The sequence below is a fragment of the Pagrus pagrus genome (assembly GCF_965226575.1).
Source record: "Pagrus pagrus genome assembly, chromosome: 1".
NCBI classification, from domain to species: Eukaryota; Metazoa; Chordata; class Actinopteri; order Spariformes; family Sparidae; genus Pagrus; species Pagrus pagrus.
In genome coordinates, this window is record NC_140185.1 from 676,646 (window position 1) to 698,721 (window position 22,076).

General features: G+C 39.7%; 1 long non-coding RNA gene across 1 annotated transcript; it reads right to left on the bottom strand.

The window, feature by feature from the left end:
- Positions 1-717: 717 nt before the first annotated feature.
- LOC311257286 lies at positions 718-19,418 on the bottom strand. Its single transcript, XR_014622605.1, has 3 exons — positions 18,978-19,418; positions 14,307-14,399; positions 718-1,518 (listed from the first exon to the last, which is right to left on the bottom strand). It is a non-coding gene; the product is annotated as an uncharacterized lncRNA (long non-coding RNA).
- Positions 19,419-22,076: the final 2,658 nt, after the last annotated feature.

Sequence of the window (22,076 nt, forward strand, 5' to 3'; positions counted from 1 at the left end):
GTGTGTGTGTGTGTGTGTCTATGTCAGTGCCCTATGCTGTCTTGCCAGATGGACAGCAGTGTGTAAGGGATCAAGTGTGTTGTGTCTGTAGGGATTTGCCAGAGAGCTCCTTCGGGGCATTTCTCCAGGAGAGAAAATCAAGCTCAGCTCTGCAGAACACATTAGCACAGTATTGTCTCAGCGGGGAGAGACAGAGAGAGAGAGAGAGAGAGAGAGAGAGAGAGAGGGATGTAGAAGAATAGTAACCTCAAGCTGCCTGCTCACTGAGAACATATATAGACAGAGAGCTCATTCCCCTGTAGCAATAGACAAAACAGGCCTTATGGTGAGCAAGACGAGGATGGAGACATTATCTGTTACTCCACTGAGTGGAGTGTGTGAAGCTTTCAGGAGATACACACACAAACACATTCCTCCTAGTCCAATATATTGATTTTACAGTATTGACATCTCATTAAAACCTGGAACTGGATAAGTAAAGCCTGCAGTAAAATGAGCCTCAGCCAGTGTAGGAGCTGGTAATAATCTAATAATAAGGATTTTAAATGCTTCAACAATTTTCCGAGTAAAAAAATTCTGTACGAATAAATAATTGGGCAGGTTTTTGGATATGGAAATTGTGGACAGATAATCGACTCTCACAGGATGTGTTCTTGAACTGGAAATGGAGTCTTGAGGCAGTGGCAGAGATCACACACACACACACACACACACACACACCTGATCAACATTTATTAATCGTCTCGTATTTATGGTTTTGTTTTCTATAAGATATTATTGTAGCAAAACAATTCAGCACCCTTCACAGAATTTGTAGAAAAAAGTCACACATATCAGACAATTTAAAGTCACAGATGAAAATGCTTTTTGAATTTCTTTTCACTCCCACAAACATACTTCAAGGTTCAAGGTTAAGACGGTTAGACGTCTCCCTTCACTGATGTCACTGATGCTCTGTAGATGGTACCAGTGATGTTCTGGTGGTTTTAATCACCCGCTGTAGAGCCTTCCTGTCCTGGGCCATGATGAACCATGCCAGTCAGAATGCTTTCTATTGCCCCTCTATAAAATTGACAAGAATTTGGCTCCAAAATTCACCCTTCATAAGTCCCTGTAGGAAGTAGAGCCTTTTCTGTCTTTGGTTTTGCTGACATTGAGCAGTAGATTGTTCTCTGTGCACCACTCTGTTAGACTGTTCATTTCCTCCTGATGTGAACTCTCATCGTTGTTTATAATGCTGCTGATGATGGTGGTGTCATCCTCATACATCACAGTAGAGTTCTCCTGATGTCTGGGAGTGCAGTCATGGGTGTACAGTGTGAACAGGAGGGGCCCCAGTGCACAGCCCTGGGGGCTCCGGTGTTGAGCTTGCCAACCTTCTTTTTTGGTCACAATTTTCCTGTATTTGTGTTGATTTCTGACAAACCTTCACCTTTTCTCTTTTAGTTATTACAACCTGTTTCCGGCACTGTACAGTGTGTAGTCAACTGTCCTGTTGCGCCTTGTTCTCCTTAGAATCTAAGAGACAGTGAAATGGAGAAGAGAAATAAATACTCAAAATTGCAGACGTGATGGAGAGAAGAATTCCTGTTTCTTGAGGGAAGTTTTAAAGAAATGGGGCATGTACATAGTAAAATCTGCTGTTTAGATTTTTCTGTCAATCACAGGGTTGCATCAACATCAATCACCATCAAGAGGTTGACAAACATAGAGCAGTGGCGTGCACAGTCTCTGCAAGGGGCAGAGGCAAAAAATGAATGGATTAAAAGTGTTGTATAAGATGTATTTCAGAGGTACAAAATGTTCTGTATTCCTAGTATTAAACATAAAAATGCTGTTGTAGTGTAATCATTTTGTACTGTATGCTACCATAGGCTTAAACTGACGGCCATTAGCCATGCAGCTAGCAGTCTTATTAGCTAGCTGACTCTGCACTCTGGACTAGGGGCTTGGAGCGCTGGGTGGCAAAAAACTATTAATGACTCATTCATTACTAATTACAGAATTATTAGTCTCTAACTCCCCCCTCTCATTCCATCTAACTTAGCAAAAAAAAAGACCGTACCAGAGGGAAGTGAGAAAATTTTATATATTTAAAAAAATGGATTTAACTGACCTTTAAACTTTAAAAAGCGTTGTTTGTACTGAAGATGGGAGGGAGGGAGGGAGGGAGGGGGATAAATGAAATAATGGCAGAGATAGCCCAGTTCGGCTCACAAGAAACAAAGGCAATTAATTTGAGAGCGGCAGCCTCCAGCCGGGCCTCGCCTTACCTCACCTCTCTGAAGACATGAGAGACAGACAGCTCCCCTGTGTTTTCTACACATTTCTATAGTCTTTACAACCTGCGTGGATTAGGACAGGAGTATTTTTTCTTTACTGTCTATACTTGTGCTGCACAAAAAAAACTTTAGTATCCTACGCAAGAATAAACAAAGGATGTTTTATGTTTTTTATAGCAGTACTTTTTTTTTTTTTTTTTTTAAACACATTTTATTGTTTTTCAAACATAAACAATACAAAACACAGAAACAAACCCCCCATCCCAACCCATCAGACAGCACATGTAATACAAAATTAGACAAGAAGAGAGAGAGAAAGAAAAAAAGAAAAAAAAAAGAAAAAAGTAGTTACATTTACCAGGGCTGTGATATTCATGACATTAGAATAAGTAAGTAAAATAACTAAATAAAATGAAATATATAATTAAATGATCAGAATTTTAAAAAATAAATAAATAGTGGAAAATAAATAAATAAAATACATGTAAATTAAATTAAATGAAATTAAATTTAAATGAAAAATAATTACAGTTCTGGTTTGATTCCAGTCAGTATTTAACTACGAGTTAAGAGTAAACAATCATCAGTAGCCTATTGTCCCCGCACAGGGGGAGTCCTATTCCACTCAGAAAACTGTCTGCCCATCATTAGCAGATTTTTCAGATCTGCAGGTATATAATCTAAAAAGGGTGTCCAGACTTTTAAAAATAACTCATCTTTGCCCTTCACAACAGCTTCCAACCTTTCATGAGGGAGGGTATTAAAGATCTCTCTATACCAAAAGGTGACAGTAGGTGGAAGAGGTTTGATCCAGTTTTGCAGGATACATTTTCGGGCAGCAAGAAGGAGTTTTTCAAAAAGCTTATAATGTGATGCAGTGAGATGTAGGTCCCTAGAGGGCAGGCCTAGGAGGAAAACCCCTGGATCTTTTTTAATTTTTATCTTAAATATACCACTGAGTACCTTTGAGATAAGTGACCAGAATCTGGAGATCAGTTTACATTCCCAAAAATAATGAAAATATGTTCCCCTTTCCAAGTTGCACTTGGTACATAGAGGAGAAATGGAGTGGTCAATTTTGTTTAAAATAATAGGAGTAATATGCAGCCTGTGAAGTATCTTGTACTGAGTTTCTCTTAACCGGTTACAGGTAGATGTAGACTTAATCAGGCGTATAGCTGACAGCCAGTCATCCTCTAGATATTCGTTGTTCAAGTCTTTTTCCCAACTATGAGAGATGTCTGGTAAATGGTAAGTGACAGAAGAACCCAGAAGCGAACAAAATGATGCTATAAAATGTTTTCTATTTTTGCGCTCTAGGAGAAATCTCTCGACATCACTATAAGAGATGTTGGTAGAGAAAGAGGCGGTCTGTGAGGATACAAAATGTCTAATCTGTAGATACCCAAAAAAGTGCTGCTTGGGGATATTGAATGTTTCTTGTAACTGTTGGAAAGATAGAAAAGTATCATCCCTCATTAGATCGCCGATTACGTGGATTCCCTTGTCCCTCCAAGAAAGGAATGTAGGTGAGTTAACACCTGCAGGAAAGTCAGGGTTGTGGTTTATGGGAGACAGTAAGGATTTTGCACTTCTTCTTCCCAGGTATTTGGATATATCACGCCATATCCTGATACTGTTATAGATAATAGGATTACATTTTATTTCCGGATTTATCTCATTTGCGTCGCAAGTGATTAAACTCCATAGGGAATGAGGGTGGCAGGCCCAAGAATCAATACAGGTCTCTCTCTTAATATATGAATGTAACCACAGCCAGAGGAGGCGTGCATGGCAGGCCCAATTATAAAACAGCATATTAGGCATAGAGAGACCACCTGTGTCTGTAGGTAATTGTAATATCTTAAGCCTCTGCCTAGGTTTTTTGCCTTGCCAGATACATTTGGAAAACGCCTTCTCTAAATCTAGGTTAATTTTTTTGGACAGATATAATGGGAGCATTTGTAAAGGGTATAGGAGTCGAGGGAGCACATTCATCTTAATGAGACTGATTCGACCGAACAGGGATAGGGGTAAATTCTGCCATCGCTCCAGGTCTCTTTTGACTGAGGTACATATAGGGGTAAAGTTCAGTTTTTGCAGATCTCTCAGGTCCGAGGACACCTTTATCCCTAAATAGGTGAAGCCAGATCTTGACCACCTGAAAGGAAAGTTTTCCTGAACATCTGTAATATCTAGGGTTCCCAGTGGCATAGCTTCAGATTTATTAAAATTTATTTTATAGCCAGATATATTACTAAACCTATTGAAGATATCTATAATTGTGGAAGTTGAAAGCTGAGGAGAGGATAAAAACAAAAGGATATCGTCTGCGTATAAGGCAATTTTATGTTCCTCATGTCCTATTGTTATTCCCTTTACATCAGTATGGAGTCGAATAGTTTCAGCTAATGGTTCTAATGCTAAGGCAAAGAGGAGTGGGCTGAGGGGGCACCCTTGGCGTACAACCCTTGCTATTGGGAAGGGTTCGGAACGCCGCCCGTTAGTTATAACAACAGCTGTAGGTGAGTGATATATGGTTTGGATCTATAGCAGTACTTTGATTCAGAGCACAGTCCGGTGTGACAATATCCTGGAGAGGAGACAAGACATGTGGGAGGACCAACAACAAATCTCATTTATTACTTTTAACAGCTTGGTACATAGTATGACAGCAGATCTTTTAAAGCCAATAAAATAGGGGACACACCATAGATCCAAACAGTCAAGTCCAGAAACAGACCAATACTTTAGCTTAACTTATTATTTGAATCCTACAAACCACATCTCCTGCTTTATGTAAACTGTGGCTTGTCAGACAGGACAAATTGAGTGTTGGTTGGAAGAATGCTTTTATTCAAGTATCGTTTTGTGCTCCTTGCTGTCTTTCCCATTTTCACTGGAGAATGGTGTTCGCAAAGAATGATGTGTTTTTTTAGTACGCATACTGTATTTTTGTTGATTGTCGACAATACTATTGTGGGTGTAATTTTTTTAGGATTATCTCTACAGTGTAGTTGTCTAGTTCAGACCAGAGACATTTAAATGCATAATCTAACATTTCACAACTACACCTACTTCTCAAACTATCAAAGAAACTAAGTGTGTGCTGTAGATCTAGCTGAGTGTTGCTGTGGTCCTGACAGTGTAGTAGAAGATACTGTCTGAGAGGCAACACATTAGGGCTGGATGACATCATCAAGTATCTATATAATGATGTGCTGTAATCTGCTTTTATACGGTGGCCCAGAGGTGTCAGGCCAAATACAAAAGCCACAACACAAATACAAAAGCCACAACGGAAGTGAACTACAATTACCGACTTTTGTCCTCTGGAAACTCTGCAATAAAAGGTAATATTTTGTTAGGTTTAAAAACAGATGTCTTACATAAAGACTGCATGAAGAAAATATATGGCCGAGGTTCATCTTTCCTCTTTATTTTGATGGTGTCAAAGGTACATCCACAGATGAACAGTGTATTAATTGTAGCTTTAGTTTTTACTCACTAATTATAGGGATACATGACATTAATTATATTATTTAGAATATTTCTTTACTTTGCAGTCTGTCTGCAATAGGGGTGGAGCCGAACCCGAATACGGTATTCGGAAAGGCACAAATAACGTGTTTTTTACAAATACTTATTTTGAACAAATACTTTAAAAAATATTTGTATTCGGGAACAAGAAAAACATCATATCAAAAAGCTAAGTTTCCTCATGAGTGAGTGACGTTCAGGACTCGGGGGTGGGGGCGTCAAAACACCGTTGTTCCGACTCCCCCCCCCCCCCAGCTGTCCATGGTGCTGCTGAACCAGGTGACGTTGTTTACACTCTGCGTTGTGGCTTGTCTGTGAAACGCGCGCTGCTCAGGGACTGGGCAGATCTGTCCCACTTGCTTTGTCCCTCACTCCGTTGGGAGATCTTCCACAGAGTAAAAGAAATACACATTGTTTCTCTCCCCCGCTCCGCTCGAGCGCGGCTGAACGCGGCTTGAGCCCACTTCACGGGCGCGAGGCTGCTGCAGCCGGCGACCCTGCTGACAGCAGACCGGGGGAGAAAAAAAATTCTTTGCTCGGTGCTTTGGTTGGGTTTTAGGCAATGAAGAAAGGAGTTGGTTAAGTTTAGTTAAAAGACCAGGTAGAGGCCAGAAGCATCATGACCGTTAGCTATAGGCTACTATGTCATATTATTTACAGATCAAGTTTAGTTCTTGGAATTCTGTGCATTAGAAAGAACAGTTCTTTTAAGTATTATTTGTTTTTATTCTGTCTGTTCAACGTCCTCCAACAAGGACGGGTGGTGGTGGGGTTCATAATGTTCACAATGATATTTTATTAGTTGTTGGTTTAACCATGGATGAGGTAATGGCTGTTATGTTATTTTCTTTTCAATGACATTCCTTGTTACATGTTCATTGCTGGATTTATGGAAAAACATCAACCAATATTGCATATCCATAATTATTATAATGGATAATTAAAGAATACTTACACTATAACGAAAATTAGAAGTGTAACTCAAAAAAAAAATTTTTTTTACACCTATTTTGAATTTTACTCGAATACAAATACAAATACAAATACAATTTTAAGTCCAGTATGTTTTGCATCAGGGTCCCGTGGTCAATTCGGTCGAACACCTTTGACATATCTGCCAACAGTACTCTCACCATTGTTGGTTTGGAGTCGGTTTCAGTGAGCCAGGTGTGCATTGCTCTAACTAAGGCTGTTGTGGTACTGTGCTTGGGCAGATATGCATACTGATTTTTACACACATCGAGCACTGTGGGCATAAGCTTTTTCAAAACAAACCGTTCTACTGTTTTCCCTACACAAGAGGTTAGAGAGATGGGACGCCAATCTGAGATTGAGCCGGGGTCTTGGCCTTTGGGTATGGGACAGACATTTGACTCTTTCCATATGTCTGGAACACGCCCTTGTTGGTAGGAACAGTTGGCCAGATGTGTGATGACAGGGGCCAGGTCCTCTGCCTGTTCTTTAAGCAGCCATGTTGGAATGCCGTCCGGCCCACTTGCTTTCCGGGGGTCCAGGCAAGTTAGAGCTAGCTTCATCTCATTTCGCAGTTCGCAGTGCGAACAAGAAATTACATTGGTGATAACCAAATGTGAACAAGCTAGTATTCAGCATTGTTGTTATTTCAGGCGCATGCTGATTACTCAACAACAATGGGCATGTATGAATTCAGATGATGATGATGTCATTGTTGTAGAGACGGATACACAGAAACTTTAGTACTGAAATCTGCATTTTAGAAGGTGTTTTAAAAATCTCTTCAATCTCTTGAATGACACACACATGCGCACACACATCTCGGGGCATCTTCTTTTGTGTTTCGCTTAGCTCCTCCCTACAGTGTAAAACCAACCCCAACACCTGGACTAAACTGTGACACACAAGGCCTCCATCAATACACAACACACTCCCTGTGTGTGTGTGTGTGTCTTTTGTGTTCTCATGTTACTTTTCTGCTCACATCCATACACACACTGATACTGATCTTGAGCTTTGCTTTTTTTAAGACTCAAATTGGGGAGGAATGACAAGAGGAAGAGAGTGTATATCAGAGGCAGCCTGATGTCCAGGGAAGTCCCACTGTCCTCAGGAAACTTCTGACACAGCCTGTTAAAACTGTTCCTTCTGTATTTCTGGGGGACGTTGGTCAGGTGCGAGGAAAATAACCCTGGTGCCATCTCAGTTTTGGCTTGCAGATAACAAGTTCATAATAGAAAGGTGGCATTACAAACTGGAGGTATGAGGTGTGGAGGACATTGCGTCAGTGGAAGACTGCTTTCAATACACTCAGTGGACACTAGGAGTACCTAGTAATGCCTTTGGGCCTGACTAATGCTCCCGCTGTTTTCCAGAGACTCATCAATGATGTGCTTCGAACCTGCTCAATAACTGTGTTTTTGTATCTGGATGGTATACTTATTTTCTCCAGATCCAAGTGGGAGCATGTTCAGCACATCCGCTGTGTTCTTCAAAGGCTACAGGAGAAGTCAAGGCAGAGGAGTTGCCATTCCTGAGGTTCGTGGTCAGTGCTGGGAGAATCCAGACTGACCCTGCCAAGGTCAGAGCAGTAACGGACTGGTCCGCACCTCGCATTGCAAGGACCTTTTGGGCGATTCCTGGGCTTCTCTAACTTCTACACCGGGAGCTACTAGAGGTAAACATAGCCTTGAAGGAGTGGAGATGCTGGCTGGAGGGAGCAGAGCAGCATTCGTGCTCTGGACTGATCAAAAACCTGGAGTACATCCATTCAACCAAACAACTGAACTCTGGACAAGCCAGATGGGCTCTATTTTTTTATTTCTCCCTCTCCTATCGCTCATGCTCACATAACATTAAGTCTCACGAACTTTCCCACCACTTCCAAGCTGGGAGCCCATCCCCATCTACCAAAGCTATTCTCCCTCCTCCTGTCTCACTGGGGCAGCCACCTAGGGAATTAGAGACAAGGTAAAGAGGTACCATGCTAATAATACTGCACCTCGTGCCTGTCCAGAAAACCGCTTGTTTTTCCTTTCTAACCTCCACACTCAGGTTCTCCAGTGGGTTATCCACTCAGAGGGTCAGATAGGTGTCACGTCAAGCGACAGACAGGTTATGTTTTTTTTATTTTGCGAGATGAAACCGCTGTCAAAGGCCTCGTGTGCGCGATACCAAACGAGAAGAAAAGAGGAGAAGTCCCAATATTAAGGTAACATTATGTCTTCTTTTTTTAAATGCCGTTTTGTGTGAAGACGTTTCATTTGTATTAGCTTGCTAGCTAGGTTGAAATAAAGCAACGCTGGCTTAACACGCTAGACAATGACACTGATAGCTACTAAGAAGGATAAATGAATCATGAATCAAAGTAGAGGCCAACCCGTCCGGATGGGCAATTATGCCCATGTGTCATGTGAGGATGAACTGAGGACAGGGAGGATGAACTCAGGACAGCAGCTGCTCTGTCGCCTTTTGGTGCGGCTGGAAGACAGTGTTTGTTTAACCATCATTATATTACAGTTATTACACCACAGAGAAGCAAAGCAGCTTGTGGGTTTCAAAACACCGATTTTGGAAACGGACTGAGCTAGTTGCCGACTAGTAACTAGCTGCTGAGCTAGCAGCTGAGTGAGCTAACAGCTGACTTGGCTAACGTTGACAGCGCTAAAAAATAACTAGCGCAACCGGACAATAAATGGGTCCGAAGAAGGTACCAGAGGTCAATGAAATAAAAAAAGTTGCTTGACTTCCTATCCGCTGTCAGGCTGCAGCAGAAGGGCATTTTGACGCTGGTGGAGGAGGTGAAAGCCCTTCGCATCCAGAATGAGGAGAAGGATAGGAAAATCACCTTCCTTGAGAACAGAGTTGCCGACCTGGAGTAATACACCAGGATGAAGACCAGACCCAGCAGGACTGTGCAACTCTGATAGATAAAATATTCACAAATGACATTGATGAGTAGCCCGCTTATTGTATTGTGAACAGTGACATCAGTGACCATCTGCCAGTTTTTACAGTGTAGTACAATGACTACAAGACTAATCTACCTGACAAAAAAAACTGTATACAGGAGAGTGAGAACAGAAGTATCAATAACAGCATTCAAAAATGACCTAATGGCGCAAAACTGGGATATTGTATACAATAGCAATAATAAAGTGCATATGATGAATTCTTAAAAACATTTAAAATACTATATGATAAAAACTGTCCTGTAGAAAAAATGAATGGGAAACTAAAATATGCTGATCATCCTTGGATCACAAAAGGGTTTGTAGAATGCCTGCAAAAAGAAAAATACACTGTACAGAGAATATATGAGACAGAGAACCAAGGAGGCAGAAAAAAAATATAAAAACAAGTTAACTAATATTATAAGAATAGCTAGGAAAGAATACTATAACAAACTATTAGATGATAACAAGAATAACATTAAAAGGTATATGGAACATACTGAACACTGTAATAAAAAATAGCTCTAAACAATTAAGTTGTAAAAGTTCTAAATATTTATTATCATTAACACTGAAAAGTACGATATGAATGAAGTAGTTAACAGCTTTAATAAATTCTTTGTTAGTGTTGGACCTGACCTAGCAGAACAAATCCCAGATCCAGTAACATCTGAGGAGCAGAGTGACAGTTTAATAGACCAGAATCTGAGTTCAATGTTCCTCACAGCAGTGGATGAGAAAGAAATTATAAATACTGTTACCAAATGTGCAAATAAGACATCTAAGGACTGTGATGATATTGATATGACTGTTGTGAAAAGAGTGACTGAGGGGATTTCAAAACCATTAACATACATCTGTAACCTATCATTTCAAACGGGTACATTTCCAGACAAAATGAAAATAGCAAAGATCATATCTCTGTACAAAACTGGGAACAAACACCAATTCACAAACTACAGGCCTGTGTCATTACTATCTCAATTCTCTAAAATTCTAGAAAAACTTTTCAATAACTGACTGAACAGTTTCATAAATAAACACAAATTACTCACTGAAAGTCAATATGGATTAAGATCCAACAGAGCAACATCACTGGCATTAATCGATTCAGTTGAGGAAATTACAAATTCAGTAGACCAAAAATAGTATACAGTTGGGATATTCATTGACCTAAAAAAAAGCTTTTGACACAAAAAAAACATGATATATTATTCAAGAAACTAGACCGGTATGGCATCAGGGGCAAAGCATTAGAGTGGATCAAGAGCTACTTGCAGTTTGTGAAATTGGGTGATGCTTGTTCAAAGTGTTTGGACATTACCTGTGGCGTCCCTCAGGGGTCAGTGTTGGGCCCAAAACTCTTCATACTTTATATCAATGACATATGCAAGGTATCAAAAGTTTTGAAGTTGGTTTTGTTTGCGGATGACACAAATATTTTTTGTTCTGGCAGTGATCTACAAATTTTAACACAAGTGATTAATACTGAATTGAATAAATTATAAGCATGGTTGGACAAAAATAAACTATCATTAAACCTGAGCAAAACAAGAATAATACTTTTTGGCAATCACAGAACTAATGTACAACTAGAGATGCAATTAGATGGGGTTAGTATTGAAAGAGCAAATGAAATCAAATTTTTAGGGGTGATCATAGATGACAGGATAGTTGGAAATGACAAATTAAACATGTACAAACCAAAATGTCAAGATGCATCGCAGCATTAAATAAAGCAAAACAGGCACTGAATTAAAAATCACTCCATATTCTATATAGTACATTAGTTCTTCCATACCTCATTTACTGTGTAGAAGTCTGGGGCAATAACTACATGACTACAATACATCCACTTCTAATTTTACAAAAGAAAATAATATGGATCATTCATGGGGCAGGATACAGGGATCACACAAACTCACTATTCTTACAGTCAAAACTCATAAAATTCAAAGATATTGTGGATTTTCATACAGCACTAATATTATTCAAAGCAAAAAATAATCTGCTACCAGAAAATATTCAGAAACTATTCACTGGAAGGGAAGGGGGTTATAATTTAAGGGGAAAATTTTAATTCAAAATACTGAAGGCACGCACAACAGTGTGTAGTATTTCAATTTGTGGGGTTAAATTATGGAACAGTCTGGAGGGGAAGCTCAGGGAATGTCAAAACATAAACCTGTTTTAAAAAAAACATAAGGAGATGATTTTTACAAGGTACAGAAATGAGGAGGGTGTTTGATTATCAATGGGTGTATATTGATTATATATATATACACCCATTGATAATCAAACACCCTCCTCATTTCTGTATGTATGTATGTATAGGTCTGTGTGTATGTATGTAAGTAGGTGTATGTATGTTTATATATGTATATATTGTACTCTGTGTCATCTTCAGTATGTGTGTATGTTATATATTATAATAATATAAAGAATAATATATTAACATTTTATATTTTATTAGGATAAATATTTTTGTAATAGATTTATGTTTGTTAGCTATAGAACAAAGGAAATTGACAAATGACAAATGGAAGTTATTATTACTGTTATTATTATATTGATAGAAGTCAAAGTATTTCAGTGGTATTATTTATTAAAAGGGGGTGGAATAAAATAAGTTTATACTTCTTCCCACTCCTTTTTGGATATGTAAACAGACTTTATAGTTTTCAGTTTATGTTTACTTTGTACATAATAATTTTGTTTTTTTACATGTTCGAAATAAACTATCTATCTATCTTGCATGAAGGATCTAATGAAGTTCCTTGGGAAGTGCAAGATGCAGTGTTTTGGAGCTTTGGCTGGTATACCTTGTCTGGTCACAACAGAATGTAGACCTTTTTTGACCATCTAAATGAAAAATGCTTATTAACTAAGTAGATAATATCACAATTGATTTTAAATTAAATGATGATCAGACATGGATATTTACCGTATACAAGCAGTCAAAATGATGATAGTGAATTGAATGAGGAGAATGAGAATAGTGGAGGAAATAACCTGTTCACTACAGATTCTAGTGCTAATACTGAAGGACAATGCGAAATTATTATAAATATTATTTTAATTTTTGTCATCAGCCAACTCATGAGCAGTTGAGAGGGTGGTTTATCCTACTTTAAGATGTGACCACTCAAGAGTTAAAAACTCAGAACCAAAAGCCGGAATCCTTTCACGGCGAACTCTGGGCATTATGGTCCCAGAGACGAAGTGTGGTTTGGTTAAAAGGCTCTGCGAAGTCTCTTCTTGATGGTTTGGCGTTGGAAGCAGATTAGTGTTTGAAGGCTTAGTACAGACGGGCTGTCTGTTTGGGTCTCAGCTGGTTGATGGCAAAGTATTACTTCGTTTCTACTGGCTTTATTTAAAAAAAAACCCATAAGGTTGTAAAAAATGGTAGCAAGGTTATAAAAAAACAAAGTCAGTTTGTGTTGAAACTTGGTTATCAAATAAAAAAAAATCAAAACTAGCACGCAAAACAAAAAGGAGCAAAAAAGTAACCAAGTAACAAGAGGAAAAAGAGCATAATGACGAATGAATAAAACAGTCACTCTATACTGATTTTAAAAGGTTGCTGCAAAGGAAGAAGCATTTAACGTTGAAGCGTTAAATACAATTCATTTGATGTTTATAGCCATTAGATAAACAGTTAAGGGTCTGATGAGGTCTGATTCATTCAACTGGAGAACAGACCTCAACTCCATCATGTGGTGTCAATTGTCCTTTTGGTCCTGGTGTCCCACCAGGCCCCTATTGTAAATCTGTCTGAAATGTTAAAAGCTCTTCTTCTTTAGAAGTGAGAAAACTCTCCCTTCTGGATTGCATCATACTGATAGGTTTGTGGCTGCAAAGTGGGGGGAAAAAATTGTGTTCGTTTGAATGTACCCCAGATGACCTTCCTGTGGGATGCAACAGTGCTGAGGTGGGTCTGCTACAGATGTGCCAACAATCACTACTCTGGTTTTGTCAACGAGAGTGAGGTGTGAAAAAAAAAAACTATTCAAGGAGGTCCAAAGTATATACTGCAAAAATATACCCATATATTTCTGAAGTGACAGAATGACGCTCTGAGTCTTGGTGGTATTTGACTCCACCTTACTCTGGCTAATCAAAAAATGGGCCAAAAGGTGGAGCCAGTGTGGAGCTGGCGGAATGAAGCCTGGTTACCTAAATACGCAAACTAAGCTAGCTAAGGCTAAGAAACTAGATGTGTTCACAAAGAAAAAAAGAAATGAATTTGGTTTACATCCATGGTCGTACATGAACAGACTAGCACGCAGCATCTTAGCTGTTGTGAATTAGCTTATCTCAAAACATACAATGAACCTCTAATGTCACCCAGAAGCCATTGCTGATGTAACAAATATACTGCTCACGTTCTGCAGGTACCTCTACTGACGTAAATAAAGCTACATCCAAATCACAGATCTATCTGCCCAAACAGCCAGAATACCTTACTCTAAATAAGCTGTAAACATGAGCAACACCAAGGGTGTTTGTGTCTGTGTGTTTGCGTTCAGTTTAGCCTCAGAGAAAAGTCAGCACTCACCAGAGCCTACTCATCTGTTATCCACTGGTGTCTTCTTTTTCCCATCCCATGTCCATGAGGTTGCTGCTTATTGCATGTTAGGAGTGCTGAGAGCTGGAGGTGACAACAGAATCCTCATTGTTTTGTGCTGAGTTCAGTGAGACTATGAGAACCATAAGTCATTTTTCAGGAAAACATCAGTACATATAGATACAAAAGTCAGCTTGACATTATTTTATTACTGTGTGAACAGACCTTGTTGCTAGCAGAGAGCTGATTGTGGTGGCCTTACCTCCCTGAAATGAAATTAGTAATTTCACAGTTTTCCCCATATTTGTATTTTCCAAACTAAAATGCCCTCTCCAGGGGTCTACTTAATTAAATTGAAAAAGCAGCAGTAGGGTGGTGAGGGAGGGGCTGTGGGATTCACTGGAGCCACTTGACTGAAGCAAAACCTCTTTTTGAGAAAAAAAAAAAAAAAAAAGAGCTCTTCAATTATGCATGGCTGTAGCTGACTCTGTGATGCGAAACGAGCCTGTGCCTTGCGCTGCATTAGCCAGGGTCTCACAGGAGGAGTCAGCCATTAGCAGTCAGTGGACATGCAGGGCTGGGGCTATAAACTGGCAGCAGAGGAGCATGGGCCTGACAACAGGACAAGGCTATTTGCAGGCCTTTCAAAGGCCTAACACGTGAATATATCAGACAGTGATGTGATGTTTGATTGCATTAGAAGAAAAAAAAAAAGGGAGCACTGAAAAGCACACTGTGGCCATGAAAACCATTTACCTCCCCTGAGATTTCAGCACATAGGCTATGCTGTTGCTAGAGTATCAGTCAGTATCAATATCACTCCAAAATACATTTATTTGGGTATTTACATCGTTTGAAATCCACATGAAGTTCTCATTTTCTTTTACACTCGTATTTTCAGTTCATTTGATGAAGCAATTCAGTACAAATGAGAAATGACATCAGCATCTTCTATGGTACATTACAGTGATGTGTCAAATCAGACACTTTTGATAGATACTCAACACATTACACTGAAAACCTGAATACTCAACACATTACACTGAAAACCTGAAAGTATGGATTTTTTAAAATCCATAATTACATTTTCTTTTGCTATATTCTAAATATTTTGAGGGTACAACTATTGAGAAAACTGATGTATTGTTTTTAAAATAAAGCCATGATGTGAGAAAATGTCATAATATTAATGATTTATAGGTTTTATTTTGGGAAAAGGGTATTTTAATAAAAAAATGTATTTTTACATGAAAAAGTCGCAACAAACGTGTGTTAAAATTCCATTTAGAGCCGTCTGTCAGCTTGCATGTGTAAAAGAAGTTAAAGGTTATACTCATAAGCTTCTTGTTATCACTGATCTTATGAAACTGAACAAAAATGCAAGCAAAACCCTGATTTGAGTGGTGGCTGTGGTCAAGGAGGTAAAGTGGTCTTCCACCAATTGGAGGGTTGATCCATGGCCCCTACAGTCTATATGTTGAAGTTTCCTTGGGCCCAAATTTGCTCCCAGTAGCTCCTCCATCTGTGAAAGTGTGTTTGTATGAGTTGTTAATGCTCCTGATGAGCAGGTGGCACCTTGTATGGTGTTTTGAAACATCTGCAGAGGCACAGGGGAGACTGGTTCCTCTAAACAGCAACCATTTTATTTATGGGTCAGAACAAACTTATGTCATTTGGTAAAAGTCAAAATAGGAATAATTTCTTTATCACTGTAAACTTAATTTTTTTTATTTTTCATAATTTTTTAAAAACTTTTATAAATCTTATGTTAGATTTTATACTTGCCTAGACACATTTTACATTACTACATGTTTAGCTGACCTGCTGATTAAAAAACAATATTAAGAGAAGGGCACTCACTGTTGCGTTTAGGGTTTGAAGATCCGTGTGGTCAGGACCAGCTGATCCCTGGCACGGACCAGTGGTCACAACCACCAGGGGCGCTAAAGATACTGGTCCTGACCAGCTCCTCAGTGATCTGCCCTGTGGTCCCTGTGGTCTGTGAAGCGGCTTTAGTATTTTCTCTCCTTTCCGGTCATTTTGGCAGCACTGTTAGCTGGATAAATGTCAGAGATCATAATCTTTTGTCTATAAAATACACTATCAGAATTATTATGATTAATATTGTTATTATTAATAATAATGAAGATCCGTGTGGTCAGGACCAGCTGGTCTCTGGCACAGACCAGTGGTCACTACCACTAGGGGCGCTAAAGACACTGGTCGCGACCAGTGGCACAGTGGTCATGACCAGCTGCTCTGTGATCTGTTCTGTTGTTTGGACCAGTTGAGTGATCTGTGGAGTGTTTGTATTTATTTTTAATACAACTTTTCCTTTTTCTCACTGTGTTAGCAGAATAGCCTAAATGTGAGAAGCCATAATCGTTTGTCTATCCAATGTTATTGATCACTATTATTAATAGAAATCATAATAACAATGAGTAAATTATTATCATATATATATATAGTCGTAGTTGTATGAGTAGTACATTCAATTATGCAGGTCCGTGTCTTCAATCATCAATCGATCAGGACCACTTAGCCTAACTCCTTTTTGAAGAGAATTGAAGAATTATTTTCAGTTGGTTTTTCGATCATGCATGGCTGCATGACCACTGCCTTTAAACCAATGAAATGAAGGAAACAGTTGGTGATTCGGTTCCTGGCCAATCAGGAGCAATTTCCAATTATGATGCCAGGTATGATCATATTGATCATATGCCATACGCTCATTCTAAATCCACGAAGAGCAAATATGGTCTAGGATATGTTTGGACATATGTTTTTCCAGATTTTATGCAGAGAAATATCCTTGGAACGATCATCGAGTGATTAGGTGCTGGATCAATCTTTACTTTAACTTTATTTTTATTTGTATGGCACTTTTCATACATATAGCAACACAAAGTGCCTCACAGACGATAAAAACATAAAAGAAAAACTGAGAACAACAAAGAATAACCTTAAAAACCCAAACCTCCCACCCCCACAAATAAACACATAGAAATACATAAATACATACACACAGACACACACACACTCACACCCACACTGGCTATGACTGAGGAGACATGGCTGGCAATCAAGAAAATTCGACTGTTACTTTTGTTACTGTACTGTAGGCTACTTAAGTTGAATTTTTAATTAAACCTTTACATTTTTGTATTTCCATTTGATGTTGCTTTGTCACTCAACTCTACATTTTTTCCTCTATTACATTTATTTGACATTAGTTTCTAGATCAAGATTTGATACAAAGGGTAATGTGACAAGCTTTTAAAATCCAACACGTTGGTAAAGTTTAAACCAGTCAGGAAGACATGGACCTGCATGATTGATAGTACTACTCATACAACTACGACTAATAATAATTTAATCATTGTTACTCTGCCATCAGGAGGAAGACTCCGTGTGCCAAAGTGCAAATCAAACAGACTGAAGTTATCGTTCGTCCCGATTTCTATCAAGCTGTTGAACAACAAAACTAAAATTAAGCTGCCACATTGTCAGTGTTAAAATGTATAGTGTCTTCCATATTTTGAGATGTTTTTATGTTGATTTTATAATTGTTTTTTTATGTGTGTCTGTTGTTGAGGTATGCTTGTTTCTGTGAAGCAACAAATTGTAGCACTGTGCCCAAGGCACATTTCCCCTCGGGACAATAAAGTTATTTCTGTTCTATTCTATTATGATTTCTATTAAAGCAACACTAGGTAGTTTGGACTCATTACTCCCCCCGGCTGGTTGAGAAGCGCAATTATCTGTTACTAGGGTCGTAAATACTGTCGCTGTATGAGCATCCCTGGGGAAAATGAACACACGTGAATTTGTTGACGGAGCCGGCGAATCACGAAATCGTCTGAAAAAAACACAATCGAGTGCCAACAACAAGCTAGATTCAGAGATAGCGCTTGGTAGTTTGTTAGCATGCTATAATTATTCTCATACCGAGTTGGTTGTAGTGATTGCACCGACTAAGTTACTTCCAAAACACGACGCTTGGGTGTGAATGTGTTTAGTAACGTCTGAAAATATAACTATGTTTTCGGGAGTTATTAAATACAATCGCAAGTTGTGACGTTGTGTTCGGCGTAATAACTACAACCAACTCGGTATGACAACAGTAAGTAGCATGCTAACGTTACCTCCCGATCACACTGTTCAACAATTACGTTGATTATCTGCATAAACTAAGGAATCCGCAACTTTTCAAGACATAGTGTTTTAGTAAGTTAGTCATCGTTTACAGTCGCTACATGAAAACGTGCAAGCTGACGTTGTGTTTGGTGCAATAACTACAACCAACTCGGTACGACAACAGTAGCTAAGTAGCATGCTAACGTTACCGATAACAACAATAGCCTGACGTTACCTCCCGACCACACTGTTCAACAATTATGTTGATTATCTGCATGAACTAAGGAATCTGCAACTTTACAAGACAAGACGTTCATATTGTTTTAGTAAGTTAGTCATCGTTTACAGTCACTACATGAAAACGAGCAAGCTATCGAAACGGACAGCATTAGCTTATCTCCCGGCTTTATTACGGTTATAAACTGTGGACAAATAGAGCCCCAATGAACACCACATAACAACAAATCAACTCAAAGTAAAAGTCGGTAAGATAATAAATATGTATATATGTAATATATGACTTACAAATCCAGTAGCATCAAGGGTAGGTCGCCATCAGTTCTTTCAGCTCTCACCACCGAGCGTAAGCTGGTCCAATATTTATCCCTGTCCGGCTCATGTTATATCACTTTCTCTTTTTCTTTTCTTCGCCTCCTCAGACAATACCTTCTCCGCTTTTTTAGCTGGCTTGGCCATGGCGTTGGTTTACAAAAAATACAAGTAGCTGCTGGCTAAATCCACCGATAAACGTGTCGTAAAGCAGGTCGCACTAGACTTCTTTACGTTTGGTATGTCGCTACCCGCTCTGAGAAGTTACACAGTGCGGTTTCTGCCGGCGCGACCCCCCTCAGGCTGCAGAGGCGTCACCGTTCATCCTATTAACCGTTATTCTACCACTTAACTGAGTTTAGAAATATTATTTTAAAGTTATAGTGGTAGTGACCACTGGTCTGTGCCAGAGACCATGGTCCCTGGACAGACCATGGAATCGGCTACAACTAAAGACAAACGATTATGGCTTCTCACATTTAGGCTATTCTGCTAGCACAGTGAGAAAAAGGAAAAGTTGTATTAAAAATAAATACTAACACTCCACAGATCACTCAGCTGGTCCAAACAACAGAACAGATCACAGAGCAGCTGGTCATGACCACTGTGCCACTGGTCACGACCAGTGTCTTTAGTGCCCCTAGTGGTAGTGACCACTGGTCCATGCCAGAGACCAGCTGGTCCTGACCACACGGATCTTCATTATTATTAATAATAACAATATTAATCATAATAATTCTGATAGTGTATTTCATAGACAAAAGACTATAATCTCTGACATTTATCCAGCTAACAGTGCTGCCAAAATGACCGGAAAGGGGAGAAAATACTAAAACTGCTTCACAGACCACAGGGACCACAGGGCAGATCACTGAGGAGCTGGTCAGGACCAGTATCTTTAGCGCCCCTAGTGGTTGTGACCACTGGTCCCTGCCAGAGACCAGCTGGTCGGTGCCACAGAGCACTGGTCGTGACCACTGGTCGTGACCACTGATGAGCTGGTCGCGACCAGTGTCTCTAGCACCCCTAGTGGCAGTAACCACTGGTCCGTGCCAGAGACCATGGTCCCTGGACAGACCACGGAATCGGCTACAACCCCTGCTGTGGAAAAACTAACATGAGACACACAGACAAACACAAAGTAACGACTAAAAGCTAAAACAAAGTGCAAACAAACGCAAAGTACAAATCAAAAGAGAAACCAAAAACCAAAACTAGAAACATACCAGACTGGAGACATGAGGAGACACTGGGGAGGAAGCTGGTGGAGAACACAGGGTGATCACGGGGAAACACGGACGAACACAGAGGACGACAGACCAAGACGGACACAGGCTAACTCAGGGCTACAAGCAGGGACGGACTGGCCATTGGGCAATGTGGGCAAATGCCACTGCGGCCGCCCAGTGATGCGTCCGCGAGGCGCATAATAATAAAAACTAAAGCGGAGCTGAAGGCGGCCACAAAAAAGAGGGAAAAAAGCAAACAAACAAACAAAACGGCCTGTTGACTCTGACAAATAATAGGCATACTAAACTAAATAAAAATAATGACGTTTTTTATTTTTCCTGTAAAGGACAACTCGGCGAACCGAGCCGGCGGCGCGGAGCGAGGGTGTGTCGGTCTGATGGTGTTGGTGTCTGATAACTGTACAGATCCTTCACTCAACACAATAAAGATAAATGTCCCACAAAGCAACGTTACATTACCATACAACAGTAACGTAGTAACTGGTCGTGTCTTTGGCAACTTATATGAGGAAAATAATGCCGCAGTTATTCGTGGAGAAGTGTCCGTCAGCCTGTCGGTCCGGCCGACTCTTCATCACATCTCTGCCCGAAAAACAGCGTCTGTCCCCGGCAGAAAACTTTAACTCACCAAGTGTTTGTTGTTGGCTGACGGTCAGCCCTCCCAACTGAGACTTAATGAACTTCGTGAACTCCCCGAGTGAAATGGTCAGACAGCGTCCTGTTTACTGATGGCGATTATGTAATTATGTAAATTATAGAAAAACGTAACTTTGTCACTTTCCACGATGTTTGGTGGGTCAGGAACTCAATCACAACACATTATAACAGCATCATAAGATTATAAACAGACAGCTGTTACATGTTTAGATTAATAGGAGGACACGGGGAAACACCTTGGAAAAAACACATACGTCATCATTATCACGTGTACCGTCACGCCTCCGCATCACTACAGACAATGGTGCTAACATTGTTGCTGCAATAAGGAATCTTGGCTGGCCACAACCTCCATCTTTATTTACTTTGGATATTTAAAATGTCTTCTTCACGTTCCAATGTTAAATATTCTTTAGAAATTAAGGTTTATTGATCTTTGAAAGGGTGTACTTGCATTATTATGCCATTATCATTATATTAGTTGAAAAATGGTCTCAAAGCGACAATATTATCGTTTATCGCAATAATTTCTAGGACAATTTATCGTCCAGCAAAATGTGTTATCGTGACAGGCCTAGTTGCTACTTCCTCCTCCAGCAGCTGAAGTTTTTTTCACATGCGTACCACAAAATACAGTTGGCCTACAAATTTTTGTTGACCTTGTCCTGCTCACAAGTGGCATGTGAAAGAAGCTTCTCGACACTTAAGTTCATTAAGAGTCGTCTCAGGAGCAGAATGCGAGAGGAAAATTTGGAAGCCTTCATGTTGATGGCAACAGAGAAGGAGATCCTCATGAGACTGGACTCGGATGATGTGATTGATAGAGTTGCAGAGAAAAGCAAATTATTGCGCAACCTGCTAATGTAACTACATAAAGGTAAAACATTTATTTTTCATGTTCTGGTTAAGCTATACTATTATGTTCTGTGGCAGTGTAATGTTTATGTTTCTGTTGGTTGCAGATGACCTGAGAAGACAAACGTGGCCTCTCTCTGTCAAAATTGCCAGGGCCTCATTTTGGTGCCAGTCCGCCACTGGCTACAAGTTAACACGAAGAAGGTCGGGAAGGCACGGAAACAGGAACGCGAAACAACACGGAGGGAAACAAAACGATCTGACAAAGACATGAGGGAGAACAGAGGCTACATACAAAGACACTAATGACAGG